Here is a 22065-nt window from a genome sequence, read left to right as displayed (position 1 = left end):
TTTCCATTCATTCCTATTTCTAGCTTTCGTTTTCCAGGTTCTAGTTTCGAGTTCTCGCCAATCCACGGGTACTTGGTACGAGTACATATATAATATATTAAGCAGCTCATTGGATGGGTTTCCCATGTGCCGTGGGTTATAATTCTTCCAAGTTAGGATATATGTCGAAGACTTAAGTAAACTTAAAAAGTAGACTGTAAATATCTACTACTACTACTACTATCGGTTTACAGCGTTCTCCGACGCCTTCCAACTCCTAACCGCCATTGTTCTCTATTTAACCATAGGTCTGGAGGGATTTCTCTTTCCTCTAGTTCTTTTTTTTAATTCCCTCTCTCCAGCTTCTTCTTGGCCTTCCTCTTTTTCTTCTTCCTTGTGATGTCTACGTCAAAATCTGTTTTGGAATCCTGTCATCTGGCATTCTCTGTACATAGCCGTACCATATTAACTGTTTTATCTATCCATAACATCATTTCTCGTATTCTCTCATTTGGTATCCGATCTCTTCTTGATTTGCCTGCTGCTCTTCTCCAGAAGTCCATTTCTGTTGCTAGTAACAGTTTCTCTGTTCTTTGTTTCATTGGCCAAACTTCACTGCCATATGTGATTATACTTTTACGTATGGTGTTGTATATGAGTTGTTTGTTCGCTTTAGATATTGTTTGGTCCCACAGAATGCCGTTCATCATGGATATGACTTTTCTATCCTGTATGTTTCTGTCTTATATAGCAGCATCGAGTGTTCCATCTTGAGTTATCTTCATACCCAGTTACTTGTATTCATCACAGTGTCTAATTTCTACCCCATCGTCTAATATAACGGACTGCTTTGTCCCTCCAATACACATGGTTTCAGTTTTCTTAATGTTGACTTCGAGGCCCCATTTGTTATATTCGTCTATTAGCTTCCGAGTCATGTAACTCAAGTCATCATGGTCCTGAGCAATCAGTATTTGGTCATCAGCGAAACATAAGGTGTACAGTGTAGTCTCGTCATTGAGAGGGATTCCCATGCCATTACATTTTCTTTTCCACAGCTTGAGTGCTTGTTCCAGATAAATTTTGAAAAGGGTAGGCGAAATACAGCAACCCTGCTTTAGTCCTTTCGTGACCTTAAATCCCTCAGATATCCTTGATCCAGTTTTAATTTTTGCAGTCGTCCATTATACAGACTTTGAAATACTTTGCTAAGACCATGCTTAATGTTGGTTTGCTGTAGGGTTGACCATAGTTTACTGAGGTGTACACTGTCATATGCTTTTTGTAAGTCTACGTACATCAGGTGAACTTCTTTATTGACGGCTGTTTTTTTCTCAATAACTTGCGTAATAGAGTACAAGTGGTCTACTGTGGATCGGCAAGCTCTAAAACCAGCTTGCTCCTCTGCTTCGTAATCTCTATAGTCATTTTCTATTGTGTTCTTAATAAGTTTCCATACATCCTACTTATTGTGCTGTTTACCGCAATTCCTCTGTAATTTTCACACTGATCCTTGCTGTAAATATCTACAAATCATAAAAATGTTTTGTCCAAAACCAGACAGCTAAATTAGATCATAACTCGGCCAAAAAAAAAAAGAAGATTCTTAGAGTAATTCTCTTCAGTTGTAAAGGTTATTTTCTTTCATCCAATGAGGTTAAGGTTTTTTAAAGACTTCCTAAAAATTATTTAAATATCTTTTGTTTCTTTTGTTAAATTGCTTTTCGATTTTAAGTTGTTGTTCTATTCTATTAATTCAAAAATATTTTCTTTATTGTATTTTAGCACATATTTCCCTATCTATTTTGATATCTTTCACTGTTTCGTCTACATTCTCTTTCGATTCGTCTTCACTTTTTAATAAGCTCTTTTATGTGTTTATTTATTTTACCAGGCGTTTTATTTTATTTACTATAAGAGCATCATAAATCTTTCTATAGCATACGTCAGGGCACTTACTGTTTGGAAATTTATTTCTTCCAGATCTTTGTTTCTAGGTGTTGAATGTAATTCTCCACATATTCTGTGTATTCAGAGCGTTCTTTAAGGGAGATCAACTTTATTGTCACATGTTTGGTTGTTTTTATCTTGACATTTATTACAACTTTTCATCTCACTTTCGATGCTGAAAACTAAAACCTTCTACTGAACCTACTGAAAAAATGTCTGTTACACTTTCACATCTTTGACCATTTCTTTTTGATAAAACACGTATTCTGTTTCATTTCTAGTGCTTCTGTTTGGACTTAGTGGACCTATTTCTAGTGCTTAATTTTCTACCAAATACTTTTGAAATATCACATGATACTAGTTTATTGTGACATAAATATAAAAATCTATTGCTAAACAGCAAATAAAATATCGCTATTAAATCTGTGTAAAAATTTTAAAGGAATAAAAGATGCACCCACAAGGAAACATTTTTCGATTGTCTCTATGCAACCCATTCAGCCATCAATCAAGCGTGAATAGACGGTCCGTCCTCATAGTTCATATTTACGACTGTCTTTACAATATTGAATTAAGTCGTTTACCAATAAATGCAAATTGGCAATAACAAATAATGACCAGCATTCATAAACGTAATGACCCCACGGTACGGCTCAGCTCGACCCAGCGGAGATTTGCATAAAGGATAAACGCGAAGCCGTAATCTTTATTATTTTCATAAGTCTTGTGATCAATCATCGGAGAAATAAAGTCACGTGTGGATGGTAATGTAGCTAGTTACGCCCACGGACAGATCGTTTTTGAAGCGAGCGAGAACACCCTGTGTATTGTTCGGTTCGGGACTTGGGGTTCGATGTTTATGTGGCTCATAGACGTACCATATAGATACATATATACAAAAAGAGTTATTTTGTACAATAACTACAGTATAGAGAACAAGACATTAAGATTTTTTCTCTTTCTTAGAAAATTTACCAAATCTTATAAACTGGTAATAAAAGTTTTTCTTTTTTTGTGCCACATCCGAATTATTCGACTTTGGTGTTCACCATGGCAAATGTTTCACAGGCTTCTGCCAGATGAAAAAATTTTCCTGCCTGTCGTATTCTGATAAAATCTGGAATAATTCTTAGTGCAGAAGCTTGCTTTATGTCTGCACCACTTCGACCTTCTATTTTTCTATTGAGAATCAACTGCAGTATTTCATATCTATCTCCTCAATATATTCCTCAAAGATGTTTTCCTACATTTACCAGTCTTTAGTAATTCTCTGTTCTTGCTGACTCTTCTCAATTGTTCGGTGTTAGTTACGTATCAACATTCCCAATTCGGTTCTTCGTTGGTATTTTTAGGTGCCATACTTTTATTCCATGCAATACTACTGGCAAAATATAACACTTCAACATTATTGTCAACATCTAGTTGATTCTTTATGATCGTTCCTAAATATGTGAATTTGTTAACTCTTTGTACTTTTTTTTCTTCTTCTTTTATGAGGGGGGTGGTCCAAATTTTCGAAATATACCTCGGTCCTAGAAGGTGGGCAGAACCGCCTTCCAGCCTCGGTTATGCAGGACTCCTCCAGCGTGACGACGATGATATCCGAGGCCATGCGCTAGGGTTGTTCGGACACCATCGCCGTCAGTGCCAGAGACCTACCTGCTAAAAAAACACCCTCCTCAGCGGTGAATTACCGGCCGGATCGCCCTGATTGGGACGTAACATCGGCACGCACAATTCTCACGCATTCTTGCACTTTCCCACTACGACGGAATTCTTCTCTCCCTCTATTCCTCCCTGTTCATGTTCAATCTCACCCCTTCTCATTCTGCCTTATCTTCTTGCTTGGTCCTACTGGGCATCCTACCTTGTTTCTTTCTTTCCAATGTTCTCCTCACATATCTCTGTACTGCTCTCCACCGATCTGACGACCTAAGCATCTCCTCCACCAGTTCCGTGACTGATTACACCCTACTTCCTAGCTCTCTCTCAAGCAGACTCCTCTCACTTTTCCGTCTATCGCATACCAATAGAGTGTGTAAGACAGTGTCCGATATTTCACAATACAACTCTTTGTACCTGGACTCTATTTATTCGGGTTGATTGTGCATTAGTATATCGAGTCATTACCTGTATATCCATCAAGGACACTCTACACAACTGACGCAAAGGAAACTTATTCTCCTAGGGAGGAGAAATAGTCAGCAAAGGCAGGTGAACGATATTGTAAATGACAATAATATTATTATTATAATATTTAGTATTTCCCAAGTCCAAAACAAAATATGAGCCCTAATTCCAGGCAGTGTTCAGTCGTCAAGGGCTAGTATGGAGGAAAACAAAAATCGATGTCCGCAACATTAAAACTCTCTATAAAGCTGGAAAACTCGCAAATGGTAAAATCTACATGAAGAACATGAAGTTGAAAATCCTTGGAATGAGCCAGGTAAGATGAAAAGGAGAGCGTTATATTGAAACAACAAATAGAAAGCGTCTGTATTCTACAGGAATAGATGACACGCAGTTTGAAGTTACTACTATCTGCTCTTAAAAAATGTGTAAAAGTGTTTCAACGACAGATAATGGTATTAACTACAAACGTAAAAGTAACCTCAGAAAGCACGGAGGAAGAAGTGAAAAATTCTATTAAGAGATTGGGCCATATGTTGTGAAAACCAGGAATAAATTAGGTACATTCTTTGCTAAATATTGCCAAGATAATAAATCTATTTAAATATTTTATATTATCTATCTAAATGTTTTTCTATAAAAAGGCATACCTTTTTAATTCTTTTTTATATTCCGTTTTGCATCAAGATGTGAAAGATGATTTTACGTGTGTTCCAGACCCTTTTTAGGGTAAGATTATTTTTATACCTATTGTTTTCTTTCGAATATTTTAATTTGTATTTTCTGATCTAATTAACATCCTAAGTTGGAAGCTACCTTTATCCTAATATGGAGGTCCCTTGCTTTCAAGTTCATCCCAATATGTAGGCCTCTGGTATACAAGTTTGTCCTAATTTGGAGGCCATCTTTGACAAGTTTATCCTCAGACGGAGGTCACTTTTATCCTAGGATGGAAGCTCTCAGTCTAGTATTAAGCGCCCTTTTGTGTTTCATTTTAGAAGTAAGCCCCATTTTATTCAAGATTCCTTCATTGCCCCATATGACATATGGGGCTGAAAATTGGATTATACACAAGAAAAACATCAGTAAGATAGTAGCAAGAGAGATGGAATGCCTGCGAAGATGCTGCAGAGTGACAAGAATGGATAGGATAAGTTATGACGAAATAAAGCAAAGAACATCAATAGAAACAGACATACTAACATATATAAAACAAAAAAGACTAAAGTCGTATGGACATGTAAGAATAACTAGCGACATGAGATGGATAAAGAGAATAACCGAATGGAGCCCCTAAGATCCTGGAGGAACGAAGTAGATGACGCCATGAGTAAGAGAGGGCTAAACGATGGAGAATGGGACAACAGAGAGAGATGGTTACGGTTAAGCGAGGGAAGGCAGTGAATACTGTATAATCCCTGAATATATATACATAATACAAGGTGGTCCAATGTTCACATAATTTCAATAATTTTTCAGCAAATGTATTGTAACCCTCTAAATACACTATTAAGGTTACGTCTATGCCTCGTATAACTTCTTTTTCATTTGCTATTCTTATTTCAATTAAAATGGCAAACAATGGTTAAAGAATTAGCCATATATCAAGCGGTTATGAAATAAACATCCTTGCTTTTAAACATTTATTGTTTTTCTCATAACTTACGACGCACTCGGAAAAATTTTACGAACAAATTCTAGCCTATCAATCATTCCCAGCTCTTTGTGGTTATTTCAATGGTAATTCTAATAAAAATATAATCACTTCTATATATTTACTGCCAAAAAATTACAAAAGGGGGAAGATGGCTATAATCTCGATAGATTTATGTAGTAATGTCGCATGAAGTAAATTCGAAAAAGCTACGCAATGACTACGAAAAATTTCTTGGTATGAAAGGAACTAGTTCGACGAAAAGTCAAAAATTACAGAAGATAATAAATGTTATATATAGTTATTAGCAATTTAACCCCAATTTACATCCCTATATGAGTGGTTTACTTTATTAATAAGCAACAACAAAAATCAAGTAGAAAACACAAAAATACAGACAAGCTGGCCAACGAAATTTGCAAATCGAAGAATCCTTTCCATACCCATATTTATTTTAATTAAGAAAGATATTTTGAAACCATCGATAAATCTAGATCCTTTGACCCCACCAAGAGTTAGATTAACCAACAACAGTCGATATTTTCTAGCGAGATAAGGGAATTGGATATCATAAAAGCTATTGAGCGCTACATCTTGATTTTCTACATGACCAACCTGCTTCAGTATGTTACAAAGGATTTACCAATACAAGCGTTTTTTTGGCTTCCGAAGAGCTTCCAACTAAGACTGAAGATCTACATAAAATCCTTCTAGAATTTGTCCTTGCAATTAATACAACTGAAGAGGAAGCTGCTCTTGCTGCTTTTAGGTCCTTTCTCACTTCAGAAACAATTATTCACCTATAAATATTAAGGGAATATCACCGAAATTGCTATTTCTCTCTGTCTCTCGAGAACAAAATTTTTAATTAATACGACATGTTCTGTGGGACTACAAACCTCAAATTATTGTAGGATTTCCCCCGATAGTTGCAGTTACCGAGCACTGGCTTAAAGTCAACGGGTCTTTTTTTCTAGAAAAACATATTGCTAGGTATGATCGTCCAAGTTTAGCTCATTCTAAAGCTTAGCTCAATTCTTTCTACAAATAATAATTTCTCTCCGGTAACAAAAAATGACTTTCTGTTGAATTCTGTCTTCTTTGAGTCTTCCTTAGTTTATAATAAGAATCTTAATCTATACCTTCTTTGCATTTATAGATCACCTGACTCTTTCACGAACTATTTTTTTACAACCTGCTAAATAACCTGCCCAATAAAAACAGAAACATTCTATACAGTGACTTTAATATTAATTACGCTGTTGCTTATGCTATCCAACTGTCCTTGGTCAATATATTCGAATCGTATGGTCTCACAATGCACGTAAATTCTTCTACAAGAATCGCTAAAACAACATTTATTATAATTGATTGTATTGTCTCAGATTTCTCACTTCTTGTTGTACGCTCCATAATTATTAAAGCAGGACTATCCGATCATGAAGCAGTATATACCAAGTTTAACACTCCCTAACAAATCCTTCTTGAAAACCCGACGTTTAGGTAGGATTTTTTCTGCTCAGAACTTTCGTCAATTCCAAAACTGATGCTTGACTTTTAGGTGGCACTTTCCTTCTGTGTACGTGGACTACAATTTTAGTGATTTTTATCTAGGCTTGTCTGTATTTTCAATAACGCACTTCCTTTAATTAGAATTAAGCCAAAACATCACAATCCCTGGACTACAAAAGGGGTATAAGCATGTCAGCCAAGAATATGCGTTCACAAGAAATTTACTACCAACGTCTTTGTCACTAAATATATCATCAAGTACATAGAAACCTATCTAAAACTTATCAAAACAGCTAAAAAAGCGTACTATCAAAATCGCCTGGAAAGCTCTAAAAGTGTTTCAAAAGAAACTTGGTCCATAATCAACAATCTTCAAAATAAAATCAATGCAGCCCAAATATATTCTCTTCCCGTTGGGACCTTTATTGATTTCCAACGAATGGTTTGGCGACAAAGTGTTGTTTAAGCTCCTTCACCAATTAAAGAGTAATTTGGCTTGGGCTTCTATTTACTCCTAACAATCGGTGGTCTATCGGAAACACTGTGGCAATTCTACACGATCTGAAAAAGTTTTAAGTCGATCTGACTTTTGTCTATTTCAAAGATCAATATCTCCTTGACCAGTGAGTGTTGTCTTCAAGCTATTTGATGACTTTTATGAGATAATTATAAGTCCATTTTCAGACTTTTCTTTATCTCAACAAAAGATAGTCGAGCAGTCAAAACGCCGGTTTCCTACACATTTTATTGTTTGATAATATCGAAGTTTGATATAGGTAAGAAATAAAAATGCAGAGGTTTCTTGAAGTGGGCTACTCAGCCAAAATAGGTCTTGACAGTATCAATATTAAGACTAGCTTGATCCCTATCAGAAGGTACGCTGCTTTTTATGCATGTCTTGGTTTCATCTCCTCAGTGATCTTCAGTCGGAAGGCCAATACAATTACAATTAATAAGAACCCTTGTAATTGACGGCTTGAGTGAAAATTTTTTCGCTGTAATTTTTCTACCCTGGCAACAGCGGCTTACTTTATATGAACTAAACTGCATCAGAGTACAGCTGCTCCATTGCTAACATTAGCGGTGGTGCTATATACCCATTGCGCCATCTCACCTTCTGCGCAATCTGTACTCGAATTATCCTATTTGTCTCAGTACAAAATTTTCAGTAATCTTGGCAGTACCTGCATCATACTTTCCTAAATTTGCATTAAAATCCAACAGCACAGATGATATCGTAAACGGATATCCGTTTACGATAGAGGAATATACAGGGTGAGTCACGCTCAATGGGACGGAGCCTACCGGAGAAATGGCTAAAGATATTAAAAATTCCTTTTGTAGGAATACGTAGGTCAGTACCGGCTACAAATTAAAATTTGTGAGATATATACAGGGTGTCCCAATTTGGCGTAATGATATAGACTTATACTTTTTTAAATGGAATAACCTATATTTCACTTTAATTTTGAATTCTACTGAACAAAATAATGTTACTTTATTCAACAAATGTACTATTCGCGAAATTAATTAATTACACAATATCGCATCAATTATAATTAACGCCTTTTTGTCAATTAATTTTCAAGTGTCCATGCTTTACATCAGAATAATTACCAATTGAAATTAATCTACAGAGTGTTCGCAATACGAAGTGTCAATGCTGTATAATAGTTTGTGTAATTACTTTCTTAACTTAAATGGGACACCCTGTATTTTACTTTAATTTTGAATTCTAATCAAAAAAATAATATTACTTTATTAAACAATCCCTATACCTATCCTTTATAATTTTCGATTAATTTGGGTTTTTTTGAAAATGCACTATTCTTGAAATTAATTAATTACACTTTATTACATAAAGTTAAACAAAACACACTAGAAAAAAATTAATTTACATTAAATGTTCAAAATGGTGTCCATTTTCTTCAATACATAACCTCACTCTGTGTTCAAAATTTTGTTTTACTCTTCTTAGCATTTCTGGAGTAACTGTTGCAAACGCATTACGAATACGCGTTTTCATGTCTTCAGCGGTTGTAGGTGGAGTTTGATAAACCAAACTTTTAATATATCCCCAAAAAAAAAAGTCCATTGATGTTAACCCAGATGATCTAGGGGGCCAATTGACAGCACCACCCCTACCTATCCACTTTCCGGGAAATTTTCTGTCTAAATATTCTCTAACGTTACGCGTGTAATGTGCTGGAGCACCGTCTAGCTGCAGAAACATTGTTCTTCTAAGGATATTTTGCAAAAGTATCCAAAAGTCTCTTCGTAGAAATCTTAAAAACTTTTGTCCATTTAAATGGCCATTAAAAAAATACGGTCCTATCACATGTTCTCCTATTATTCCACCATATACATTAAGGGACCATCGGTTTTGTCGATCAGTACATCTATATTCATGTTGATTTTCCGTATTATAATAGTGAAAGTTATGTCGGTTCACGAGTCCATTATTATGGAAAGTGGATTCATCAGTGAACAAAATTTTATCAAAAAAATGTTGATCTGCTCCCGTTTTGTCTAGAAACCATAAACAAAATTCTAACCTACGTTCAAAATCAGTTCCATACAAATGCTGATGCATTTGAATATGGTATGGGTGATATTAATATTTTTTAAGAATTCTGCATATACTAGTTTGGCTTACTTCAATCTCTCTGGCCATCGTCCTTGTACTTGTATTTGGATTTTCAATAACTGATTGAATAACTTCTAATTCGGTATTTTCATCTTCAGTTATCGGATTTAATAATTTTCGTTTAGTATAAACAACACTGCCAGTTTCACGAAACCTTGTTAAGACTCTGTCAAATACTTCTTTACGAGGATGACGTTTTAAGGGAAATCTCTCAGCATAGACTCTTGATGCTAACAAACTGTTTTGATCACATTCACCCAGTATTAAAATCATATTTACTCGATCTTCAATTGAATAATCTGCCATTTCTATTTAATTGAAAGCAATACAGTTAATAGTTTGACAATTAGTTTGACAGCTAGGTACCTTTTGTTTTTTCATGGCATTCTTTATAATAACGAGCTATGTAATTAATGACATTTAATGTTCCAGGTAACATAATGCAAATAGATTTGAAGATACTAGATATTAATATAAAATTTTATATTAGTTTGATTATAATAATGGTCACAACATTCAAATACAGGGTTTTTGTTTAAGTTAGAGTAGAACTTTATGTGATAAAGTGATAAAAATTAATTAATTTCAAGAATACATAGTGCATTTTCAAAAAAACGCAAATAAATCGAAAATTCTCAAAGATAGGTATAGGGATTGTTTAATAAAGTAATATTATTTTTTTAATAAGAATTCAAAATTAAAGTAAAATACAGGGTGTCCCATTTAAGTTAAGAAAGTAATTATACAAAATATGGTACAGCATTGACACTTCAGATTGCGAACACTCTGTAGATTAGTTTCAAATGGTAATTATTCTGATGTAAAGCATGGACACTTGACAATTAACTGACAAAAAGGCGATAATTAAAATTCATGCGGTATTGTGTAATTAATTAATTTCGCTAATAGTACATTTTCAGAAAAACCCAAATAAATCGAAACCGGTCAAAAATAGGTATAGGGAATGTTGAATGAAGTAACATTATTTTGTTCAGTAGAATTCAAAATTAAAGTGAAATATATGTTGTAAACCCTGTATATATCTCACAAATTTTAATTTGTAGCCGGTACTAACCTACGTATTCCTGCAAAAGAAATTTTTAATATCTTTAGCCGTTTCCCCGGTAGGCTCCGTCCCGTTGAGCGTGACTCACCCTGTATATAGAACAGTAGATAAATGCATTTTTAAAGATTTCATTCTGTCATCAACTGCGTTGTATCAAGGATGTGACAATGATTGTAACACTTACGTTTTATGTAACCGAAGAGTAGACCAAATTACCTTCAGAAGTTATAATTTCTAGGATTATATATTATTAATCTCTGAATATTTCACGTTACTATTCTTTAGAAGCTTATTTTAATAATATTCGAAAATTCTCTGTAGCCGGTCATTTACAACGTTTCACATAATTACTTCTGTCGCCAAAAAACAACACAATTAGTTTCATGAGCGCTACAAAGTAAATAAAGACTGAAAGAAAAACTGTAAAATCCGAAATAGATTTTCATTCATTAAGACGATCTAAATTTAACAGTTTTCTTTAACATTTAGTCAAGCTTAATGTCTTTTGCGCTGGATTTTGCTTTTCATTCATCGACGAGAACTGTGTCACGTTTCGTAAGAGTTGATTTGTATTTGACGAATTATAGTCCATGAAGAAAATGTAGTTTTTCAGCAATAAGTCAGTGCAATGCAAAAAAAATTGCAAATTTCAAGAAAACGAACTTACATTTTTCTTAATATTGTTCTAAGAAAAACAAAGCTGTAAAATTGCCATTAACAGGCAATGTTTTTGAATATTACAATTACTAACTGAAAGTAAAACCACAAAATTGTAAAAATTCTTTATTATTTAAAATATTGGACGCATTCTTTGTCATCCTCAGCTCTAAATTTAGCAGAAGGTAGGTAAATGGAGTATAATTAAAAGAAATTAGGTTATTAGCGCCATAGAAGATAATTGTTAAAAAGGACTTCTGGTAAGAAGTTCTTTTTAACTTTTCAGAAGAAAGTAAAATTGCTCTCTTCTGAATACCATTTTCTCCAACTTCCCATAACTAATCCCATAAGACTACAACGGGGAGTAAGACAAGGAGACACCATCTCTCCCAAACTGTTTACCCTTGCTCTAGAAGACATTTTTAAGAAAGTAGAATGGAACAACAAGGGTATCAACGTCGACGGATCATACTTAAACTACTTTCGCAGATTTCCAGATGACATAGTTTTAATAGCCGATAATATCCAGGAACTAAATGATATGTTACAACAATTGAATGCAGTTTCAGGAGCGGTAGGCTTAAAAATGAACTGCAACAAAACAAAAATACCGAGCCGAGACCAGACAAATATAACAATACAAAGTCATACCATAGAAAATGTTGAACATTATGTATATCTAGGTAATGTCATCAAACTGGGAAAACTAAATCAAGATGCTGAAATTAAAAGAAGAACACAAGTGGCATTGAGCGCTTTCTCAGCAAACTAGCATATATAAAAACACCTCCGTTTCTGTAAACTTAAAGAAAAAGGTGTATAACACATGCATACTATCAGTTTGTACGTACGGCTTGAAGACAGTAGCCCTTACCAGAAAATCTGCTAAAAAATTAGAAACAACGCAAAGAGCAATGAAACGAATCATGCTTGGAATATCACTGAGAGACAAGATTAGATACACCGAGATAAAACATAGAACGAAGATTAAGGATATTGTGGAAGAAATTACAAAAATGAAATGGCGCTGGGCAGGTCACGTAGCCCGATATAATGACAAAAGGTGTACACGGAGAATTCTAGAATGGACACCAAGGACGACAACAGAAGCATGGGAAGACCTCAAAAAATAGGGGTAGATGCCATAAGAGCAGTGGCAGGCAAACAGTTGATTAGATTGGCGCAAGATATAGAAAGATGGCAATTGGGAGAAACCTAGATTCAGGAGTGGATGGAAAATGATTGATAAAGAATGTAAATCAGCAACAGAAGAAAAATAAGTGAAATCCGAATTGCTCAATTTGAAATAATGAAGAAAGTGCCTGATTCAGCTTATAAAATAAACACCGCACATGGAAAAAGATCAACTGCTTTGTCACTAGACAAAGAACCTATGTCTAGTGTATATGTCGTAAAAACGCATAATTTGTACTATACAGGGTGGCGCACCGAAAACGACACAGATGCATTTACTGGCAGATGATTCCTTTTTAAAAAAAACGCTTGGACCCGTCGATTTTGTTATCGAGGGGGAAACAAAATTGGCATAAAATCACATTAACATTTGCAGCCCCCTAAGCGGGGGTGGCACCATCCCTAAAATCTTAAATGGAAAGGGGGGTCGAATGATCCATCATTTAAAAGGTCTTTCAACTCCCTTTACAATGATGTAAAATTTATGTACTTCAATTCAGTAGTTTTGGAGATTTATTGATTTAAAGTTTAAATACATCATCGTAAGAGGAGATCAATGCATAGCAGCAAAGTTGTTAAAAAATAAAGAATGAACTGACCTGTCAGCCGAGTAAATGTTGAAAATGACCACCATTACTTTCCATGCAATAATAAAGATTTTACTGAAAACGTTGCCGGACATTTTGCAATATTTGAGGAGTAATTTGATGGCACTCATTCACAATTCTTTGTCATAAATCTTCTAAGGATGTTGGCTGAGAAGCATAGATTTTGCTTTTTAAGTAACCCCACAAAAAGAAATCCAAAGGTGATAAATCTGGCGATCTTGGGGGCCATTCAACGGCACCTCTTCTACCAATCCATTGACCTGGAAAGGTCTGATCTAAATAATGCCGAACTCTTAATGCGTAATGTGGTGGGGCACCATCCTGTTGGAACATCAACATATTCTCAACGTATCGACCATCATTCTGATTTTCAATTATATCTGTTAGCGCAGGATCTATGGCATTTTGCAGTAATTCCAAATACATTTCACCAGTCAAATTTCCAGGTAAGAAAAAAGGACCAACAAAATGATCGCCAAAAATGCCAGCCCAAACATTTAATTTTTGTGGCTGCTGTGTGTGTACCTCATGGCAAATTCTGGGATTAGAGTCCGACCAATATCGACAATTATGACGATTTACTTCGCCATTTAAAAAAAAGGAACATTCGTCGGAAAAGCAAATGTTAAATAAAAATTGTTCATCGTTTGTAATTCGTTCACTCATAACTTCACAAAATTCTAATCGCTTATCAAAATCGTCTTCATTAAGTTCTTGTACAAGGTGAATTTTATACGGATGAAAATTATGGGCCTTTAGAATCCGTTGGATAGTACGTCGACTAACACCACACGAAGTTTGCAATTTGCGGGTACTTAATGTAGGATCTACAATAACTTGCCCTAAAACCCCCACTTCTGTTGCTTCGTTCCTTATAGGATTTTCAATATTACGTTTTTTATTGGCGACTGATCCAGTTTCCCGAAATTTAGCTACAAGTTCTAGAACATATTTTCGGTGCACATTATTGTTCTCATGTCGCTCATTAAAAATTTGTGCTGTTCTATTAGCGCACTGATTATTTCCGAAAAATATTTCAATAATTTCAACCCTTTCTGCCGTGGAATATACCATAATTAATTTATGTATAAAGCAATAAATGATATTTTAACAACAAAGATTGGTCAAATCAATCGCAAACTAATGTACTATTTCCTATTTAAAATAAGTACGTGGCATTCTCTACTTATCTTTCTTCAAGAAACAACTTTTTTTGTCACAAAGGACACTTCAATTGCTATTTTTATTATTAATAAACCATGGGCGTAGTAAATAAAAGCATTTACTTATCAAGAAAATGCTTCTACTCAAATTTCTTCTGAAAGAAGTAAAAACTAATTTGATGTACCTATTAAAGTCTACTTTAAACTTTAAATCAATAAATCTCCAAAACTACTGAATTGAATACATGAATTTTACATCATTATAAAGGGAGTTGAAAGACCTTTCAAATAATGGATCATTCGACCCCCCTTTTCATTTAAGCTTTTAGGGATGATGCCACCCCCGCTTAAGGAGCTGCAAATGTTAAAGTGATTTTATGCCAATTTTGTGTCCCCCTCGAAAACAAAATCGACGGGTCCGAGCGTTTTTAAAAAAAGGAATCATCTGCCAGTAAATGCCTCTGTTTCGTTTTCGGTGCGCCACACTGTATATTGAAAAAGTATTTTATGGAGGTAAGATGTAAAGCTTTGTAAATGTATTGGTAATATGCAACGCAGCAGATTATTTTCAAGAGACACATATACACAGAAGACTGACTGAGTGACTTTTACTGAGTTTACCAGTGTATGTATACGTATTTATATAAATGTAATTTAGTCTCCAGACTATACTCATAACTTGCTTACCGGCCGCAAAGATAAAAATATTTGTCACAAATTAGAGTCGGTCGGTAAACTTAGAAATTACCTCTGGAATCAATCGACAAATCGCCACCTAGCGGCCGCGCGAAATTAGTCCGACTTCCTGCTCAATCCGACGAAACAAAAGACGAGCAGTCGCAACATCAATCATTTATTTAAAACGTAGCAGGCCTTTGTTGCACAAGGCGCTGGCTAATCGGCACGTGGCCAAAGTGATGATCGCATTTAGATAAAAACGCGATCGACGTCCCAAATGAGCGAGGGTGCATTTTTGACGTCATATATTCGGTGCTTAATCGATGACAGTGATTTAGATTCGGGTTAGTTGTTTAATCGAATAATGATCGTCTTAATAAGTTATGTATTCATACAAGGGTTGTATCAAACCATTGTTAAACTGTATTTACAATATTCGCCAAAATAAACTATACCGAAATTAAGTCGCTTTGGTATTGTACGTGCAATTCGTATTTGTTATATTTCGCTTATTAATGATTAAGGGTCATATTAAAATTTGCTCTTAACTTAATAGGGTTGTCAGTTTATCGTTTCCAAAGTATAGACATTGAAGGGTTATGTTACGAGTATATAAATAGACTAGGCGGGATCTGTAGAAATTCAGTCCATAATGGACATTTTCCATAGGAAGCTATTTTTTTGCTGGAATCCCTTCAGGATGTGCCCAATATCGATAATCACGATATGCGCCAGTCCCAAACCCTGTGCTAAATTTTTTATTTAACAAAATATGAAAAAAATTGAAAATTTCTCATTTTTTGCTCCTATTTTCGTTTATAATTCGGAAAATATTGATCCTAGAGAAAAAATTACAAGAAGTTAAAAGTTTCGGTATTCAATTTTACACAATATTTCGTTAGCTAGAAATTGAAAATTTAATGTTTATTGTTGAAAAAATAGCAATAATTGGAAAAAAAGTACAAAAAAATGAAGTTAATCCTTTAAATGTTTTCGACTTTTTAAACTTGACTTACAAGCTTCATATTCCGCCTAGAAAAACTTTTTAATTTGTTTAAAACGTGTGCTAAATTTTGTTAAGATCGGTCGGATAGGTTTTGCATAATAATTTTTCAATCCAGCCTGCTGGAAAAAAATCGCAAATTTTCAAATTTATAGTAGGCCCTAAATAAGGCTCTCAGATAGTTGCAATTTTTTTTACATATAAAGGAAGGCTCAAACTTTCAAACGCTTTTTGTAAAATTCAAATCGGTTCACTAGGAGAGCCTAGAATTTTTTTAAAAGTTTTAAACATTTTTTAGGCTTATAAACAAATTGAAACCTTTACGAGCTTTAAACATATCGATTTCAAAATTTATACATTTAAAGAACATTAAAAGACGCTTCTTTAAAAAAAAATCGATACATTCGGCTTACTGGTTACCGAGATATTGAAGGTCAAGGTCAGACCTGACGATTCTTGTCCTTCCAAAAAAAGAAAAAGACTTTAAAAAAAATTATTGAAGTATGAGTCCAAATAAAGTTTATTTATGAAAAAAAATTTTTTTTCGTTCGCCTTGTTTTAACAATTTAAATTATTTATTAACAATTTAAAAATACATAATTGTTTACTAAAAGTAACAATTTACTTCAATGTATAAATTGCAAGCGCAAAAAAAAATGCATGAAGAAAAAATGCAATTACTTGTTTAACATACAATTGTTTATTGCAAATTTCCCAATTTTGCAATTAAAAATGGTATTTGAAAATATGATATTTGAAATCCTTGTCGTCCGAGACATCAATTAAAAAAAAAAAAGAGCAAAATTGGTTAACAAGAAGCCGAGATAATGCAATTTTTAGCGCGCGCTATGATTTTGAAATCGCCGATTCATATTTCGAGAGAATGTCCCCCACCACCACCTCTCATGCATTCCGAGCGACATTTTACGCGAAAACGGTTTTTTATTTGTCTTTTTTATTGATGTTGCCATAAAAAGTACTACGTAAAACTTTTCATATAAAAAGTACTTGACAAGACTAGGGTATTTGTTTAAAAACGAACTCTCTATCACTAATGGTTACACGGCAAATGTATGCCAACTTTGACCTTCAATATCTCGGCAACCAGTAAGCCAAATGTATTTTTTTTTGTGAAAAGGTTAAAGAAGCGTCTTTTAATGTTCTTTAAGTGTATAAATTTTGAAATTGATATGTTTAAAGCTCGTAAAGTTATTCAATTTGTTTATAAGCCTAATATATATAAAAAATGTTTAAAACTTTAAAAAAATTTCTAAGCTCTCCTAGTAAACCGATTTAAATTTTATAAAAAGCGTTTGAAAGTTTGAGCCTTCTTTTATGCGTAAAAAAATTTGCAACTATCTGAGGGCCTTATTTAGGGCCTACTATAAATTTGAAAATTTGCGATTTTTTTCCAGTAGGCTGGGTTGCAAAATTATTATGCAAAACCTATCCCACCGATCTTAACAAAATTTAGCACACGTTTTAAACATATTAAAAGGTTTTTCTAGGCGGAATATGGAGCTTGTATGTCAAGTTTAGAAAGTCGAAAACATTTAAAGGATTAACTTCATTTTTTTGTACTTTTTTTTTCAATTATTGCTATTTTTCAACAATAAACATTAAATTTTCAATTTCTAGCTAACGAAATATTGTGTAGAATTGAATAATGAAAGTTTTAACTTGTTATAATTTTTTCTCTAGGATCAATATTTTCCGAATTATAAACGAAAATAGGAGCAAAAAATGAGAAATTTTCAATTGTTTTCAGATTTTGATAAATAAAAAATTTAGCACAGGGTTTGCGACTGGCGCATATCGTGATTATCGATATTGGGCACATCCTGAAGGGATTCCAGCAAAAAAATAGCTTCCTATGGAAAATGTCCAATCGAAAACAGATCCCGCCTAGACTAAAAATATACTTGCATGCTGATACAAGGAATGTAGTTACATAGGTACTAAAACGCTCGATTATGCTAGGCTGTTGCTCATCGATAATTGTGGAATGTTTCTTCAAGAGAGAGTTAGGAAACAAAAAGAGATATGTAGGAGAAAACTATTGATATTATTGTTTGTCAAACTGTAAGTGATTTTCATAAAGCTATTTTTTTTATTATGAAGGTATATTTAAAAAATTGTTTTTAAATTTATTTATTGGAAAATTGACAATATTTCTTCTTCTTTTTTTCCTTCTTGTATGTAGGTTTCAAATCCTGTTTCTTCTTCAATATTAGCCCCCTAAATTGTTTAAATTATCGCACCATCTTTTTTTTTGTCTGCTAATACTTCTCCTTCCATTTGGTGACTTACCTCGTACTATTCGTCCTATCCCATCCTCTGCCATTCTACTAATATGTTCGTTCCACTCCTGTAACCGTTTTGTCATACATCCATTTATGTCTTCTATATTGCATGCTCTTCTTACGTTTTCGCTTCTCTCGCTATCCAACAGACTTCTCCCTGATATTCGTCGAAGTATTTTCATCTCTGTTGTTTCTAGTAGTCGCCTCGTTTTAAATGTGTCATATATTGTCTCCTCCGTATATGTCAATATTTTAACGTAATATTTTGCCTACCACATAGGGTATAATTATGGGAGTTGAAAGTTGGGGACAGAAACTATTGGGGGTAGAGATAGGGCAAGCAAAATAAATGAAACTGTGCGAACGGCACTCAGGGTTTGTTTGAAGAGCTGGGTCGTGGATAAGTTGATGGCAAGGGGTCGGATTGGGGCGACTACAAAAAAAATGAAACAAATGGATACTTACATAAATCTCCTGGACAAAAGGGCAAATAAAAACAACAAGAAAGACCTCTAGCTATTTGAAATAAGTACGCCGCTTCGAAGAATCCTAATCTTGCTGAAAAAAGGAAAAAAGGCTCTTCTATCCTAAAATAAAGAACACAAACAGGGGTTAGGAGATTTTCCTAAAATAAACAAAATTCAGAGAGGAGAGATAAATAAAACATTTATTGTTGTGTTACCACAAACAGTTACAAAAACACAGATGGCACAAAAATTACTATATTAGTAGTTACAGAGATTTATACCAAAAATAACAAAGAAAACTTACATGTGTTCTATTCATTTACAAACTCGGGAGATGCTACAAAAACTTACAAATGTTACTGAGCTATAAACTGTGGCAAATAAAAAAATTATTGCAAATAAAAATTATCTTTTTAAATAATGAAAGCAATTATTATTATTTTTTTTTTAATGTCTATCTTCACTTTAAAATTTAACACAAAAAGTTACCTTAAATTTCACTAAATTTCACTCTGCATGGCTGGGGTCGGGAACTTGATCCATTAAAACCTCTGGGCGCAGAAACTGGATTGGAAATCTCTGAACATAAACAAATTCATCTCCAAACAGCCAAAAAGCCTGGGATGACAACCAGGGAGAAACAAAACGAGGATGAAAACAACGATTTTTGTTCCTCAACTTCTGGAACCTCACTTAAACTGCAACTATTGACTGCTCAATACTACACATTTAACTGCTACTGTCACTTTATACTATATTTCCATGACAAAAAAAGGAAAACAAAAAGATTACGAATTTGAAAATAAATTCGGATCCAATAAAACTAAACACCCCTTTAACAGCGGCCGGCCTTATCGAGAGTGATCTAATAATCTTTTAAATTCATTCGCTTAACTTAGCATAAACAAAACATATAAACTGGAATATTTCTGTCTATTTCCAACGCGCAGAATATCTCAAAGCGGTTTTGATTAAAAGAAATGCCGAAGAAAAACTCATCTGTGAAATATAAACAAACTATAAAATGATTTACATTAACTCTAGTGACGCAAATAAAAGGAAATTGAAAGATTCGGTGTTTTAACTTGTACGAAAGGAAACAGAAATACACCAAGATTATTCTTTGATATTTTAATACATACATGAGGGGATTTCAATTTAATACATATACGAGGAGATTTCAAAATATATATCAAGGAAAATGCAAATGCTACAATGTACGTCTAATTGCTGCTTTATAGATTCTTGCTTTCGTGTCTTATCTAAGGTGTTTGTTCTTCCAGGTTGTGTCGTTAAGAGATCCCACCGCTTTACTTGCTTTTAAGCTTTGTTGTCGTACTTCTTCTTCAACATCTCCGTAACTAGTTATATCTATTCCCAGATATCTAAACCTTGCTTCCTGCTTTATTATTTTTCCATCAATTTCGATTTTACATCGTAGTGGGTATTTAGATGTTGTCATACATTTGGTTTTTTCCGCTGATATCATATTGTATTTCTTGGCTCTTGTATAGAAAATGTTTGTTAATCTTTGGAGCTCGTCTTCTGTCTTGGCGATTAATGCGGCCTGGTATGCCATAACATAATATTTGGATTTCTTTGTTCTTTATTCTGTAACCATGACCTTTACGTACTGCTTGTATTATTTGGTCCATTATTATATTAAAGAGAAGTGGTCTTAACGAGTCTCCCTGTCTGACTCCGCTTTGTATTGGTATACATTATGTTCTTCTGCTTCTTCTTCTTCGTCTAGCCATTCACGTCCACATCTGAACATAAGCCTCTTCAAGTCTTCCTTTCAGATCATCTGTCCATCTCATAGGAGGTCTGCCTCTGGGTCTTTTGTGTTGGTCTGGTCTCCAGGTTAAAATTGATCTGTGCCATTTGTTTAGATCGCTCCTAGCTACATGTCCAGCGTATTCCCATTTCAACTTTAATGATTTTTGCACCACATCGGTGACTTTGGTTTTCTGTCTTATCCATGTGTTTGTTTTCTTGTCCTTAAGTGATATACCTAGCATTGCTCTTTCCATTGCGTGTTAGGTGACTCTAAGTATATTCATATTCTTTTTTGTGATTGTCCATGTTTGTGCCGCATAAGTTAATATCGGAATAATGCATGCATCAAAAACTTTAGATCTAAAGTTGTAATTGAATTTGTTTATTTCTGAGTATATAGTTCAGTTTACCGAATGCTGCCCAAGTTAACTTTCTTCTTTTTTTTATTTCTTCAGTTTGAATTTCCCTATTTAGTATTATTTTTTGTCCTAAGTATATATATTCTTCAACTTTTTCTATAACTTTATCGTTTATTATTGTCACGGTGTCTTCGGAGTGCATGACTTTTGTTTTGTTTAAATTCATTTTCAGTCCTATTTTAGAAGATTCGGTATGTAGTTCTAAAAGCATGGTTTGCATTTCTTGTAGGTCAGTAGCTATCAGGATTATGTCATCTGCAAATCGTAGATTACTGAGGTAGCGGCCATTGATGTTTATTCCCTTATATTTTCAATTTAGGTTTTTAAAAACGTCCTCCAAAACTAAGGTGAACAGTTTGGGTGATAAAGTATCTCCCTGTTTGACTCCCCTGTTTAATGGTACAGGGTTCGTGTGTTCATTTTCATTTAGGTAGTATGTAGCTGTAGCTTGGTTCATAGTTTCTTTTATTAAGTTAATATATCTGCTGTCTATTCTACAATTTTGCATTGCGTTTATTACGGCCGTGTGTTCTATGGTATCGAAAGCTTTTTCGTAGTCTACAAATGCTAGGAAAAAGTGGAAACTTGTATTCGTTACATTTTTCTATTAATATTTTTGTGGTTAACAGGTGATCGGAAGTTGAATAGCCTTTTCTAAAACCTGCCTGTTCATATGGTTGGTATTCGTCTAATTTCCTTGTTAGTCGAGGAGTTATGACTTTGGTGAGTATTTTAAACAGGTGTGACAGTAGGCTGATGGGTCTGTAGTTTTCCAATTTTCGACTATCACCTTTCTTGTGTAATAAGATTACTTTAGAGTTGTTCCAGCTCTTTGGGACTTTGCCCTGATGTAAAC

This window comes from Diabrotica undecimpunctata, chromosome 5 (assembly GCF_040954645.1).
Source record: "Diabrotica undecimpunctata isolate CICGRU chromosome 5, icDiaUnde3, whole genome shotgun sequence".
Classification (NCBI taxonomy): domain Eukaryota; kingdom Metazoa; phylum Arthropoda; class Insecta; order Coleoptera; family Chrysomelidae; genus Diabrotica; species Diabrotica undecimpunctata.
The sequence above is the reverse complement of the archived record's forward strand: the minus strand, read 5'-3'. Positions refer to the sequence as shown.